We start from the raw sequence: 13821 nt of genomic DNA on the forward strand, positions 1-13821 counted from the left end.
ACAGTCCAAAGACATGCAGGTTAGGTTAACTGGTGACTCTAAATTGACCGTAGGTGTGAATGTGAGTGTGAATGGTTGTCTGTGTCTATGTGTCAGCCCTGTGATGACCTGGCGACTTGTCCAGGGTGTACCCCGCCTTTCGCCCGTAGTCAGCTGGGATAGGCTCCAGCTTGCCTGCGACCTGTAGAAGGATAAAGTGGCTAGAGATAATGAGATGAGATTATTATGCAAATAAGGAGTTAAATTCAGCCTTGTTCTGGAAAGCAGTGTCGCCATCCAAGTCATGAACATCTGCTCTATCCTCACTGTAAGCAGGTAATTTCCATTAACATTACACTGTCAGTCAGTATAAACAAACCTTTTACAGATAAATAATACAAGTTCATTTCTGATTACAATCAGCACAAGCCGTTGAAATAAATCCAACTCAACACTATTTACGGTAATTAATAGCATGATATAGTAAACAACATCTTTCCTAATGAGGCCTACACTGCATAAATCTAAAGTGTTGTGATGAATAATATCATGAGGTAAAAGTTACAGTTTGAAATGGTTCCTTCATTCATAGATTTCATGTGAAAATGTCACTGATTTTTGTGTCTCAGGAAGAGTTAAAGTATTTTTATGGATAAATGTTTGAATAAAAGTTTGAAAGATTAAAAGGTAGAAGTTATGGTTATTATTTATTGATAAGCTCACCAAAGGATTAATTGACTAATAAAAAAAATCAATAGATTAATTTAAAACAAATCATTAGTGCAATCAACTAATTAAAAAAATTAATAAAAAAAATTGTTCATTGTAGCCTTAGTGTAAAGACACAGAAGAATATTCCAGATATTTTAAAAAATTATTATAAGCATATTTTCGTAACAAAATTAATTCATTAAAAAACAAACAAAAAGTCTGTGTGTGTGTGAATGAGAACGACAGCAGAGTCCGACTTTCTAACATTCTTCCCATAATGTGTGTTTCAGTGTGTGTGGGATTAGAGAGTGAGGGTTATCGGTGCTTTCATTACAAATGAAGTTGTCCATGTGATATTTATTAAACAAACCCGTTCACTGTGTTCAGCTCTGAAAGTTCCTTTGCAGAAGAAAGGAACAGAAACCAGAACAAACTTCCTTTTCAGTAAATGGACTGAATGAAATCTGAGCATCAGTCACCAGGATGTTTGTAGCCTGTATTGGTGAGGGAGTTTTTTTGTTCTTTTCTAGTCCATGTTGTTTTGTGATTTGGAGGTGGGAACGCTTGTGTAGCCTTTATTTTGTAGATTCTGTGAACTACTGGTGTGACTTTTCTCTGTGCAGTCTTTTGTTGTGTTCCCCCTCCTGCCCTGGTCTGGCTCGCTGGAGACATTGTCCACACTGCTTCCTCACTGTGGGACGAGTTCCATTTTTCCCTCTCTTTGGTCATGCTGCAGTGTCGACGACTCACTTTCTAAAGTCGGCTGCTGATCAGAATTTCTAATACCAGAGACGTAACGTGTAATAGCAAACCCAAGAGCTTTCATTTTCTCCCATGTGGTCTAATATCATCTGTAAGATGAAAACAGAAAAAAAGACAGGTTTCAACATTGTGATCAATATAAATTATCTTACTCAGGAACTATATCTGTTTTCCCTTGTAATTATCACTTTATTAAAATATTTAAAATAAATCACATTTGGTTAAATCACATTCGCACTTCAGTAAATACAGTATAAAAATAAATGTAAACGAACAGTTGATCATTGTGTGTGTGTGAGAGTGAGTGAGTTTAGAGCATGTTGGACTCGTGTAAGCTGTTATTCCTGCTGAAATGAAAGTAAAACTGCAGCGGTATTTCTGTGTAGAACAGTAACAGCTCAGTTCAAAGTGTACTTAGTGTACACCAATCAAATTACAGCCACAACTAACAATTAGCATGCAGTGATTGTTAGCATTATGTTTGAATTGTGATATTGAGTTCTGATGGGATATTCTATGCGCTTCTGTCAGGGGCGGCGCTGGGGGGGAGTTAGGACGATTCTAAGGGCCTGGCACTGACAGGGGGGCCTGTGAGGGATATTAATATTATTTTAATAGTATTGCCTTGTGTAAGTTTTTGAAATAAAATTTCATTTCATCTGTTAAAATATGCAAATTATACATGGTTATGATTTGCTATATCCTTGAATTATTTATGATATTGTCATTTCACCCCTCCTCCCTTTTTACTAATGGTACAGTCTGATTCTGAGCGGGGACAGTGAAATGTGTAGCTCCGTGTGTGCACAGCGCTATTAGCACAGCGCCGCTATTAGCGCAGCTCAGATCAGCTGCCGGTTTTTCTGTGTGCGCAACAGAGCAACATTCTAGAAGTTGCTAAGCAGGAGCAGGTGTGATGGTGGTGAGATAAATTATGAAGTCCGGATTTCAAAAACGGAAGGAGAAGCAGCAGAAAGGGAGAAAAAGGGTCGACAATTGGTGACTCAGTTTTTCCCAAAGAAAGGTAGTCTATTATTCACTGACACTCGATGCCATTACAGCATGCTAGCTAATGATAGACTAGCAGATTTCATTTTAACCTAGGGTGACCAGACGTCCCGGTTTTAGCGGGACAGTCCCGATTTGGGGTTGTGTGTCCCAAGTCCCGACAAAAGTCTGTCGGGACACGGATATGTCCCGGTTTTCGCCACTCGCGATGTTTGCAACTGAGCAGCGTGGGAATCATTAGCGGAGAAATGTCTGCATTTACTATTTTGATGAATTGACAGGAATCGCAAACTTTCCTGGTTACTGCCCCCTGGCCCTGTGGCATGGGTGTTTATTTAGCCACATTATTCCAGACAACAGAACGTGTTGCCATGCAACAATAAAATAAACATTAACTGGCGCGTTCTTTGTCTAGCAGCTAGCAGCAGTAATGCCGCAGCAATTATGCCGAAAAGAAAATGTACCTTTTCCAAAGATTTACAGGGCACCTACCCCTTCCTCCGATGCAGAACAATGTGCATGAAGCCTACTGCACACGCTGTAAGTGTTTTGTTCTTGTACTGAGTTGGGTAGCCTATGTTGCAAATGCTGTGCGCTCCTGTGGGGGCTTTCCTCGGGCTGTCGCCCCTCTCCTCTTTTATTGCTGTTTTGTTTGAGTGTATATTTACAGAAGCCGTGAGAGGCCCTTCATATAATCTTTTTTTATTCACCTTGTTATCCCGAGATAACGACATAATGAATTCAGGATCTCGAGAAAACAACAACTAATTCGAGATCTCGAGAAAACAAAACCGTTATTCCGAGATCTCGAGAAAACAAAATTATTTCATGATCTCAGCTGGATCACTGTATCTCCGTCGGTAGAGACGAAGCCGGGCCAGTCTTCTGCGGAAGTGCCGCGGACTAATTTTGAAATTATCCCTTATTAAAAGACTTAATGCAATCTCTCCCTGTGTCAACCCCTGATCAAAATATTGCCTTATTAGGTGATCGATTATTCCAGACATTCTAATGACCAAAGTTGCGTCTATACAGAATGAGAAATAGCCCCAAAGTCAGCATATCACAAGTCTCTTGGTGCACCTGAATGAACCATTTCTCAGCTGTTTACTCGAGATCATGAAATAATTGTTTTGTTTTCTCGAGATCTCGGAATAACGTTTTTTTCTCGAGATCTCGAATTAGTTGTGTTGTTTTCTTGAGATCCTGAATTAATTATGTCGTTATCTCGGGATAACAAGGTGAAAAAAAAAAAAGGATTATATGAAGGGCCTCTCACGGCTTCCGTAGTATATATTCTCAAATCACTTGTCTCTTTTTTGTTTCTGTTTAACATACCATTCTGACAGTTTGGCCATATTGCTGTGTTGAACAGCTTGTTGCACCTTCCATTAAAGTGTTCACTTTTGTACACATCATCTTGCTTTATTCATTCAGTTGTGGGGAATGGTTTTTTTCTGCTCCTCCTACTCAAGCGAGTAGGACGCTTCTTTGCTTTGCTCCTGCTTTCTTGATCTTTATTTCTATACTTTACTTTCTCATTTAATTTCCACTATTTTTTCATTTTATTTTTCATCTTTATAAGAAGTTAGTTTTTAAAACAAAATGCCAGGGGGCAAAAAATCCTGCAGAAAATGCATGGAACTAGAACAGAGGATTTCTATTCTGGAATCAAAGATTGATGCTCTGCCAAAGACGGGCAAATTAAAAGCGATATCTCAGGAAAGGAGTACAGAAACAGTGGCTGAGAATGCAGAGATTGCACTCCGACAGACTGATGGCATTGCAGATCGAGTGGCTGAAATCATCAATCAAGCTGGGCAAAATGTGAGTACAGAAAACTGGCAAATGATGGGTGGCAAGCCCAAAAATAAAAACAGAAGAAAATTACTTCAACACCAGCTCGTTCTACAAATTACAATAGGATCTACAATCCTATGGAAAATCCACAGCCCATAAGGCTTCAGAACAAATTTGAATGCCTCAGGGATGTGGAAGAGGATTTTTCAAGCGGACAAACGCATCGTAAAAAGAGATCGCACCAAGATCGAAGAGCTGTGGGAAGAGGCAAAAAGCAGCTCGTAACACCACCTGATCCCACAACCCTTGTTCTTGGTGATTCCACTGTAAGACAATTAAAAGGTCATGGGATGATTATTTGCTGCCTTCCAAATGCATCCATCTCTGACACCAAAGACAGCATTTTGAAACTCATGTCCGAGCATAAAACTATTAAACGTATTGTTGTGCATGTGGGAGCAAATGATGTTTTCAGAGAACAGCTGTTTGTCCAAGATGATTTCAGAAAACTTTTTTCTGAGCTCTATAAGACTGGAATACAATCTTTTATTAGCGGCCCACTTCCAGCGAGAGGAAGTTTTGCATTTTCTCGACTCTTCAGTCTTAACACCTGGCTTGGAAAAAGCTTGTTTTTCATTTGGTATGAACTTCATAGACAATTTTAACCTTTTCTGGAATCGCAGAGAATTCTACAAGCCAAATAGCACTGAACTCAGCTGGATTGGAGCCAAAGTCTTAGTAGACCAGTACAGACTTGCAATCTTTTCTCAGCCAGCATTGAGGAAAACAGTTGATAAGATGTCGCAGACTGACATAGTTACAAAAAACAATACCTCTGCAAAGCCTAAACAATCATCTTTGCAAGTCGTCATCAAGGACACACAGACATCTGACCTGCCAGACTGCCAAGATTCAAAGACAGACTGCCAAAAATCAGAGACAAACTGCTTTACAAAGAACTCACCAATTTCTTGCTCTTCTGACTTCATTTCGCCATCTCCATCTTCCCCCAGGATGGATTTCCCAAATAGCATGAAAAAATTGCTCCCAATGGCTACACTCTCTTTTTCCAGCCCAAATCTGTCGCGACAAGCAGTGTACCCAGTTCATCAAAATTGTGTTCGCCCAGGACTTTCAGCTGGCTACAAATCTTTTTCACCATCCAAAAGATACATGTCATCTCCAGTCCTTTCACCCTCAAACCAAATGGAACATTTAGAAAGTCTTGTTTGATGTACTCTGGGTCCCTGCAAATGGGTGTAGTTTTGAAAACCAGCAGGGACCCAATGTGCCTATGCCATTCTCTATTCCTGTGTTGATAAGAAATAGAAAACATAGAGCACATTTAACCCTGGGGGTAAACCAATCTAATCTCCTTCCTGTTTTAAAACAACATCAGAGTGCACAAGCAGATATTACTTCTAGACTTTCTGTAAAGCTAGCTCTTCTGAACGTTAGATCACTTTTAAACAAGTCATTTTAATTAATGATCTTATCTGCAAACACAATCTTGATTTTTTGCTTCTAACTGAAACTTGGCTGGATCAAGCAAATAGTGCTACCACCCTTATTGAAGCAGCTCCCCCAAATTTTAATTTTTTGAATGTTACCCGACAAGGGAAAGGTGGAGGGATCGCAAATCTATTCAAAGTCTCTTTTCAATGTAAACAATCCTCACTTGGTGATTTTACATCCTTTGAACACTTATGTGCACTTGTTACATGCTCTCCTAACATATTAACTATTTATAGGCCTCCGAGACATTCAGCCAAAGTCTTTCTTGAAGAGTTTGGTGAACTGTTGTCAGTCATTTGCTTAGAGTTTGATTGTCTTATTATATCTGGGGATTTTAATTTGCATGTAGATAATACTGATAACACTTATGCCAAAGAACTACTTGCACTTATTGACAACTTCAACCTAGTACAACATGTACAGGGGCCGACCCACTCTCGTGGTCATACCCTTGACCTCGTCATCGCAAAGGGTCTTACTGTTTCTACTACTGTTGTTGATCTTGCCTTATTCGATCATTTCTGTTTTCTCTGATGTTTCTACATCTCCTCACATTCAGAACAGCTCAACGACTATGGGTAGGAGAGTCATAAAAGACAACACATGTGCTCTCTTTGAGCAAGCTCTCTCTCAAAACTCAACCAAAATGTCAGACTCTGTAGATGATTTACTGGAAATTTTTAATTTAAATATGACCCAAATTATGGATGATATTGCTCCATTCAAAATCAAAAGAGTCAATGATAAGCAGAAAGCACCATGGAAGCAATACCCAGCTGTTAAACTGCTAAAGAGAGAATGTAGGAAGACAAAGAAAATGGCGCAAATCTAAACTTCACATCCATTATCAAATCCATAAAGAGATGCTTTGTAATTATAATTATGAAATTCGTAAAGCAAGACAGTCTTTCTTCTCCAACATCATCAGCAGGAATATGAACAATGCCCATGTGCTATTTTCAACAGTAGAGAAGCTAACTAATCCCACACCACAATTAGCACCTGAACTTCTCTCAGTTAATAAATGCAATGAGTTTGCATCCTTTTTCAAAGGTAAAATCGATCAAATACGGCAGAATATTGCTCATAATATATCTCAGTTGCAAAAAATTGAAAAACTGCAATCACCAATGACACAGATAGATAACTTCAACACAATGTCAGAATTTTGTTTAATTGATTATGAGACTCTTGAAAAAACTGTACAAAATCTCAGTTCCTCAACATCTGAATTGGACATTCTGCCCACCAACTTTTTTAAGTCTGTTTTTCATCTTATAATTACAGATGTGCTTCAAACTATAAATACATCCCTGGAGACTGGCGTTGTTCCTGTGTCCCTGAAAAAAGCCGTTGTAAAGCCCCTACTTAAAAAAAATAATCTGGATCCTTCAGTATTAAATAACTACAGGCCAATATCAAATTTACCATTCATCGGGAAAATCCTTGAAAAAATTGTCTTCAATCAATTAACTGCCTTCTTGATATCAAACAGCCGTTTTGATAATTTTCAGTCAGGATTTCGTGCCAATCATAGCACTGAAACAGCGCTGATTAAAGTTATAAATGACATACGTCTTAATACTGATGCAGGCAAAACATCGGTCCTGGTATTACTGGACCTCAGTGCAGCTTTTGATACTGTTGATCACAACATACTGCTATATCGACTTGAACACTGGGTTGGATTGACTGGTAAAGTTATCAACTGGTTAAATTCATACTTAAAAGATAGAAGCTTCTTTGTTACCATGGGAAATTGTTCCTCAACGTCAGTGCCCTTGACCTGTGGTGTCCCCCAGGGGTCGATTCTTGGACCATTACTTTTCAACCTTTATATGCTCCCACTTGGGCAAATTATCAATAACAATTCAATTTTGTATCACTGCTATGCAGATGACACCCAAATTTATCTTGCTTTATCACCTAATGATTATGCCCCCCTTGAATGTCTCTACCAGTGTATCGATCAAATCAACAGCTGGATGTCACAAAATTTTTTTCAGCTGAACACAGATAAAACAGAAGTAATTCTATTTGGAAAAAAAGATGAAAGACTCAGTATTACCACTATTCTTGACACAAAAGGGATTAAAACTAAAGAAATGGTTAAAAATCTTGGTGTTTTCATTGACGGCGAGCTAAACTTTGACAGTCACATGAAAGCAATCACTAAAACGGCATTTTATCACCTAAAAAACATTTCCAAACTAAGAGGACTTGTGTCAAAAAATGATCTGGAAAAACTGATACATGCCTTCATCTCTAGTAGGGTTGATTACTGCAATGGCCTTTTCACAGGCCTGCCAAAAAAACCCATCAAACGACTTCAGCTGGTTCAAAATGCAGCGGCTAGGGTTCTCACACGAACAAAAAGAACAGAGCACATTACTCCAATTCTAAGGTCCCTTCACTGGCTTCCAGTAAGCTACAGAATTGACTTTAAAGCATTGCTGCTGGTGTACAAATCTCTAAATGGTACAGGGCCCAATTCCCTCTCTGATATGTTGCAGCGGCCAAACCCAATCAGATCTACCAGATCGAAACAGAAAAATTTACTTTTAAAACCTGTTGTTAAAACAAAGTGTGGTGAAGCAGCTTTTAGCTACTATGCAGTGCAGCTATGGAACCAACTGCCAGAGGACATCAAAAATGCTCCTGCTGTTGGCAGCTTCAAATCTAGGTTAAAGACCAAGCTGTTTTCAGATGCTTTCTGTTAAATAATTAATATTGTCTTTTTTACATGTTTTATAATCTTTACTTTTAAAGTCTCTGCATGTTTCAAATTTACTTTAACTTTATTCTATTTTATTCTGCTGGTTTCTTTTTTTTCTTTTTCTCCCCCTATTTGAACTTCTACTTCATTTTATTATTTTATTTCTACTATTGTTTAATTCTTATAATATTATATATTAGAATAAAAATAAAATTATTTTATGTAATTTTATTTTCTATTGTTTACTGTTTTGCTTTTACCTCTGTAAAGCACATTGAACTGCAACTGTGTATGAAATGTGCTATATAAATAAACTTGCCTTGCCTTTTCAATCAGCAGTGCAGTGTCATTTTATTTAAATACTTCACGTTTATTGCCATGGAAGATCAGATGACTAATGTAGAAGGTCTGCACAGACAGTGGCGTGCACAGATAGACACGAGGTGGTGCTCAAGCACCTGCCCCTCTGCCCACTGTCCAAAAAAGTGCCCTTTTGAATTTTTTTTTTTACAGTTTACTGAGGCCAATGTCGACATGATCTTTTAGAAAAGCCGCGGCATTAAAAGCGTGTGTGAAAATAATGTCCCGATGTGTGCCCCCTCCACACACACACCGGACCTCTGTCTCTCTTGCTCTGTCACGTGAACAAGCGTGCAGTGCATTCAATGTGAGGTTGCAGCAGCATAGCGTCCTGGAAGCCACGGCCTTGTCGTAGCGCAGACAACACATCGGGGAGTCAGTCAGCTCTTCCCCTGCCCCACCAGCCAGGTAACACATGAATCGAGTGAAAATGTATTGTTTGCCCTCTAAGCCCAAGCTGTAATTTTGTCGTGAAGTAGCCCGTCGCATACAGAAACAACTGCACATAAGTATTATATTTTTTGCTAGACCATTTTCAGATTTAGGAAAACAAAAATTTATTTTTCTATTTTGTTCAACTAGAGATTCCTGGCAAAGTCAAAAAGCCTTGATGTAATAAATTAACATTAAGTGGTTGTTTTACACCTTTAAAAACTAAAACGGGTCAGTGGCGACCCGAACACAAGAGGAGGGTTAAATCTCAGACTTTTATAATAAGGTGTTCCACATGCGCAAAAAAGTGCCCTTTTTTCCCCCCAGAGCACTTGCCCCCCAAAATGTCTGTGCACGCCACTGTGCACAGAACTAGCTAAACTTGTGCAGTAAACTAGCCTACTGGGCTAATACGTGAGATAAAATATTAGGCTAGCCTACAGTACATGATACTGGTGCTAATAACTGGTTTCAAAACTAATGAGGTGCCCTCAACATACACAGATTCAGCCTCAGGAATAGGACCCCAGCCCTCAACCCAAATCCTAGGAGGAGGTGAGCAGTACAATCCATGAATAAAGGATTTAGGGTTAAAAACTATTTTAATTGCTAGGCTACAGTAAGCAGCATTAGACTATTAAGACTGACATTAAAATGAAAAGACATTTCTTTCTTTTATGAGCAACTATTCTTAGGTAACTTAGTATGGAGTTCATTCAATCAAAATGTTCATGTGTCGAGAGAACTTGCATGCATTACTGTCTCAGTAGTATCTCAGTGGATTTATAACAGATTCTGTATTCTGCACATTATGGATAGTTCAGAGCCAGCGCCCTCCTCAGGCCATGAAAGTTGAGAACACTGTGTGAAAAAAAAAATCACCTTTTTTCATAGGTATCTTTATTGTATAATTGAGTCTAGATGTTTTGCCATTGTTCATGTGTGGATTTGTTGATATTGTTAAGTATTTAACTTGAATATTTTGCACATTAGCTGTGGTCATATATATCATTGCTATTGTTCATGTGTGGATTTATTGATACTGTTGCTAAGTATTTAACTTGAATATTTGAACATTTGCTGTGTTTTCTAATAAATGTGTGATGCCTAAAAGAAACCAAAAACACTTAGTGGATTTCTTGCAGTGCACTCTGTAACTGTATCAAAAAACTAGTGTAGTTATTCGTCAAGGCGTACATTTGATCACATACAATAAGTCAATAAATGGAGAAAACAAAGGAATACATTTTGTAATCCTGATTATTGATGATGTTTGCTGGAGGGCTCTGAAGTCTCCATAATGTCATACAGAATGTTATAAGTCCATACTGATACAGTGATGCATGCAGTTTCTCTCAACACAAACATTTGGATTGAAGGAACTCCATAGGCTACTGAGTGGCCTAATAATAGTTGCTCATAAAATAAAATATATATATCTTCCATATATATCATGGAATTTTAATTTTAAGGCAACAGTCTATTCAGTCTAATTCTGACAGTTCTGCATTTAAAATGTTCATATACCAAATAATTGTATCACCTAAACTTGCTAGGTAGCTGATCACATGCACAGTAAAGTAGAAGTGCCAGCCAAAAACAGACTTCAAATTCAGTAGCTTGCGCTTGAAAATTTTACCGGGGGGCCCTAAATTGTAATCTTTCATAGGGTCCAAGATTTCTAGCGGCGCCCCTGGCTTCTGTCAATACGATTATCATCGGTACATTCTGTTGATTTGTCCCATTACATTACTCGAACAGACATGACATTCTTGCTCTTACATTATATTTTAGAGGAAATATACATTCAGTCCTGTGTGTGTTAAGTTCACTTACATTAGTTCGCCTCCTGAACTTTTCAGCAACTCCTTGAGCTGTGTGAGTGAATCTTTTAGTTCATTCCCACTCAGATCCAGCACTTTCAGATGTGAGGAGTTTGAGCTCAGAGCTGCAGTCAGAGCAGCACCGCCTCTCTCTGTTATTCTGCACTGAGATAACCTGCAGACAGGAAGATAATGACATACGTGTGAACATGAAGAGATTCATGAACTCATCATGAATGTAACACAAACACAGATGTTAATACAGAGATGAAGAGCTTGTCAGTTTTGTTCGTGTGCATCTGGAAAGCTCTGATTCACAGAAAACTATTAAAGATTGTGATCTCAGTTCAGTGTTTCATCACTGAGTTACTCACCACAGTGTCTCCAGTTTACACTCGTGTTTCTTCAGTAGATCACAGAGCTTCTCCACTCCTGAGTCTCCCAGTTTACACCAACGCAGATCCAGCTCTCTGATGTGTGATGGATTTGTACAGAGAGCTGAAGCCAAAGCAGTGCAGGATTTCTCACTGACGCTGTTCCTCAGTCTGCAGAAAGGAAACAGCATTTCGTCCATCAGGACAGAAAAAAAGAAAAGAGACCTGAGATGAATTTTTTTTTTTAATTCTGATTTCTTTTTATCCAAGTGTTACCTCATGTACACTAAGGGAGTATTGTGGTTACATTGCCCCCCAGAAAACACACACACACACACTAATTGTGCTGCCTTTTGTGAACTTATTTGGACCTTATGCCTGTTCCATGACAATAAGACCCTCTTCAAAAGTTTTATTGACACATTTTAATGGCAACCTCCATCTTCCTCCCCTCGAACGACCACATCCACTTCTGCTCCTTTCACAATACGAGTTTCACCTTTGTCATTCAGTGTAAGGAAACATATGTGAACATATGAAGCTTGAGCAAATTAAATACAACAAAAATCATAAACATGCAAAACTGTATGTCTTATATCTGAAAGTTAACAACGCCAATCACTAGACTGATAATTCAGTGTATTTTTGTGAGCTGCTGTGACTTTTCTTATTTGTAAGATAGAAGTGTAAAGGATGGAATGATGAAGTAAATGTAAATAAAATGTAAATATTATTTTGGGTAATATTAGCCTCTTTTAAAACTGTTAAAAATAACAGTTTTTAATTTATGTTTTCACCATCTGTTCAGTATTAGTGCTGACAGATGTTTACAGCTGTTTACTAGTGCTGAGCCAGTGTGTGTTACTGTCAGAAAGCTTGTGGTGAATTACAGTATGGTTTTCTTTAATGTACCGTCCATTGCAGGGCTCCATGCACACACACTTTTACACACTCATTCACACCTAAAGGGCAGTTTATCTTCACCAGTCCCCCCCCCACAAAAAAAAACAAAAACAAAAAAAACAAAAACACTGCACAGGCGCCAACATAGCCACCACGTTTGTAAGAGCTCTGTGTTTGTTCTTTACTTTTATTACATTGATAGTTGCTTTCAAGCTTTTAAAAGCTAGATTTAAGGAAAACGAAACGCCATGGCTCCAAAACAGCCGGTTTCAAGTTCCCTATTCGCATAAATATTGAGTTCGATGGGCGATTGTATTATGGAGTGATCGAGGCTTGACTTTCCTGGTGGCTCCGGAACAGTCCATTTTACTAGATATTATGATCTGTATGGATGTCCAGCCTCACCCTGGTTCAGAGCTTGTCGTTCCAGGGAGGAAGCAGATGGGAAATGTTCGCAAAAGACCAGACAGTGGGAATACAGCTTATGACCGTTTGAAACTCCTGTCCCTCAGGCATATGGCACTTAAGCCTGATAGGACCGTCCTGTCTGAACTTAAGTCACTAGGCATTGTAGGTATCATGCCGCCATCTTGTGTCAGAACTACAATTCCCAGGCAACTTCCGTGTGACCTACGTCACGCGTGGGCGGGATCACCTACGTCAGTCTGCCATGCACGCATAAATCCAAGCGGAAGCTCCGCCATGTTGTCTCTCGCGTCCGGTTTCCGACGAGTCTGGACGCATAAAGGGATGCTCTCCATCAAAAAGACGTCTTCTTTCTTGCAAGATCCATCACTCAGCGCGATTTTCTTACTTACCCTTGGCAAAGGTAAACTCTAGAGTCGCGCGATCTTTAAACTCAACCTGAGTTACAACCGGTTTACTTGTATTAGAAGTGACGTCACGACTGCAGCCCAGGCAGTTAAAAGTTAAGAAGCGATTGAATCCTTTTTAACTCAAAAGCGCTGTGCATCTTATTCTGATCAGAGACTTTTCCTCACGAACGCTGAGGTTCGGACCAAGAATCCTCTGCTTTCCACGGGAACCACCCAAGTGCTCCGCTGGACCCGAAAGTTTTCTGCGCCTCCATCACGAGCGGCTCACGTGCTCCCACGGCGAGGCCCGAAACTACACCGGCGAATAGTTCTTCATATCTTGCTAAAGGCAGGATTAAGTAAGATTTTGGCATTTGGGCATAATTAAGATAGTCTTAGGAATTTGCTTTTATTTGAAATAGTGTGAATTTAAACCCAGGTTTATGTTACACTGTTAGACACGCAGCGTGTTGATTTATTTTGGTTCTGTGTTCTCTCAATTGTTTAATAGGCTGCGCATGCTTCTCTCTCTCTCTTGACTAACACTAATTTCCTTATCATACATTTTGACCTTATCAAGGTTTCAGTGAGTTTTTGGTAACGTTATGAGTGTGGAATCTTTT

At 39.1% G+C, this 13821-nt stretch overlaps 1 long non-coding RNA gene across 1 annotated transcript; it reads right to left on the minus strand.

Moving 5' to 3' along the window:
- Positions 1-748: 748 nt before the first annotated feature.
- On the minus strand, positions 749-11645 carry LOC132888196 (uncharacterized). Its single transcript, XR_009654915.1, has 3 exons — positions 11481-11645; positions 11120-11281; positions 749-1541 (listed from the first exon to the last, which is right to left on the minus strand). It is a non-coding gene; the product is annotated as an uncharacterized LOC132888196 (long non-coding RNA).
- Positions 11646-13821: the final 2176 nt, after the last annotated feature.

This window comes from Neoarius graeffei, chromosome 6 (genome assembly GCF_027579695.1).
Source record: "Neoarius graeffei isolate fNeoGra1 chromosome 6, fNeoGra1.pri, whole genome shotgun sequence".
NCBI classification, from domain to species: Eukaryota; Metazoa; Chordata; class Actinopteri; order Siluriformes; family Ariidae; genus Neoarius; species Neoarius graeffei.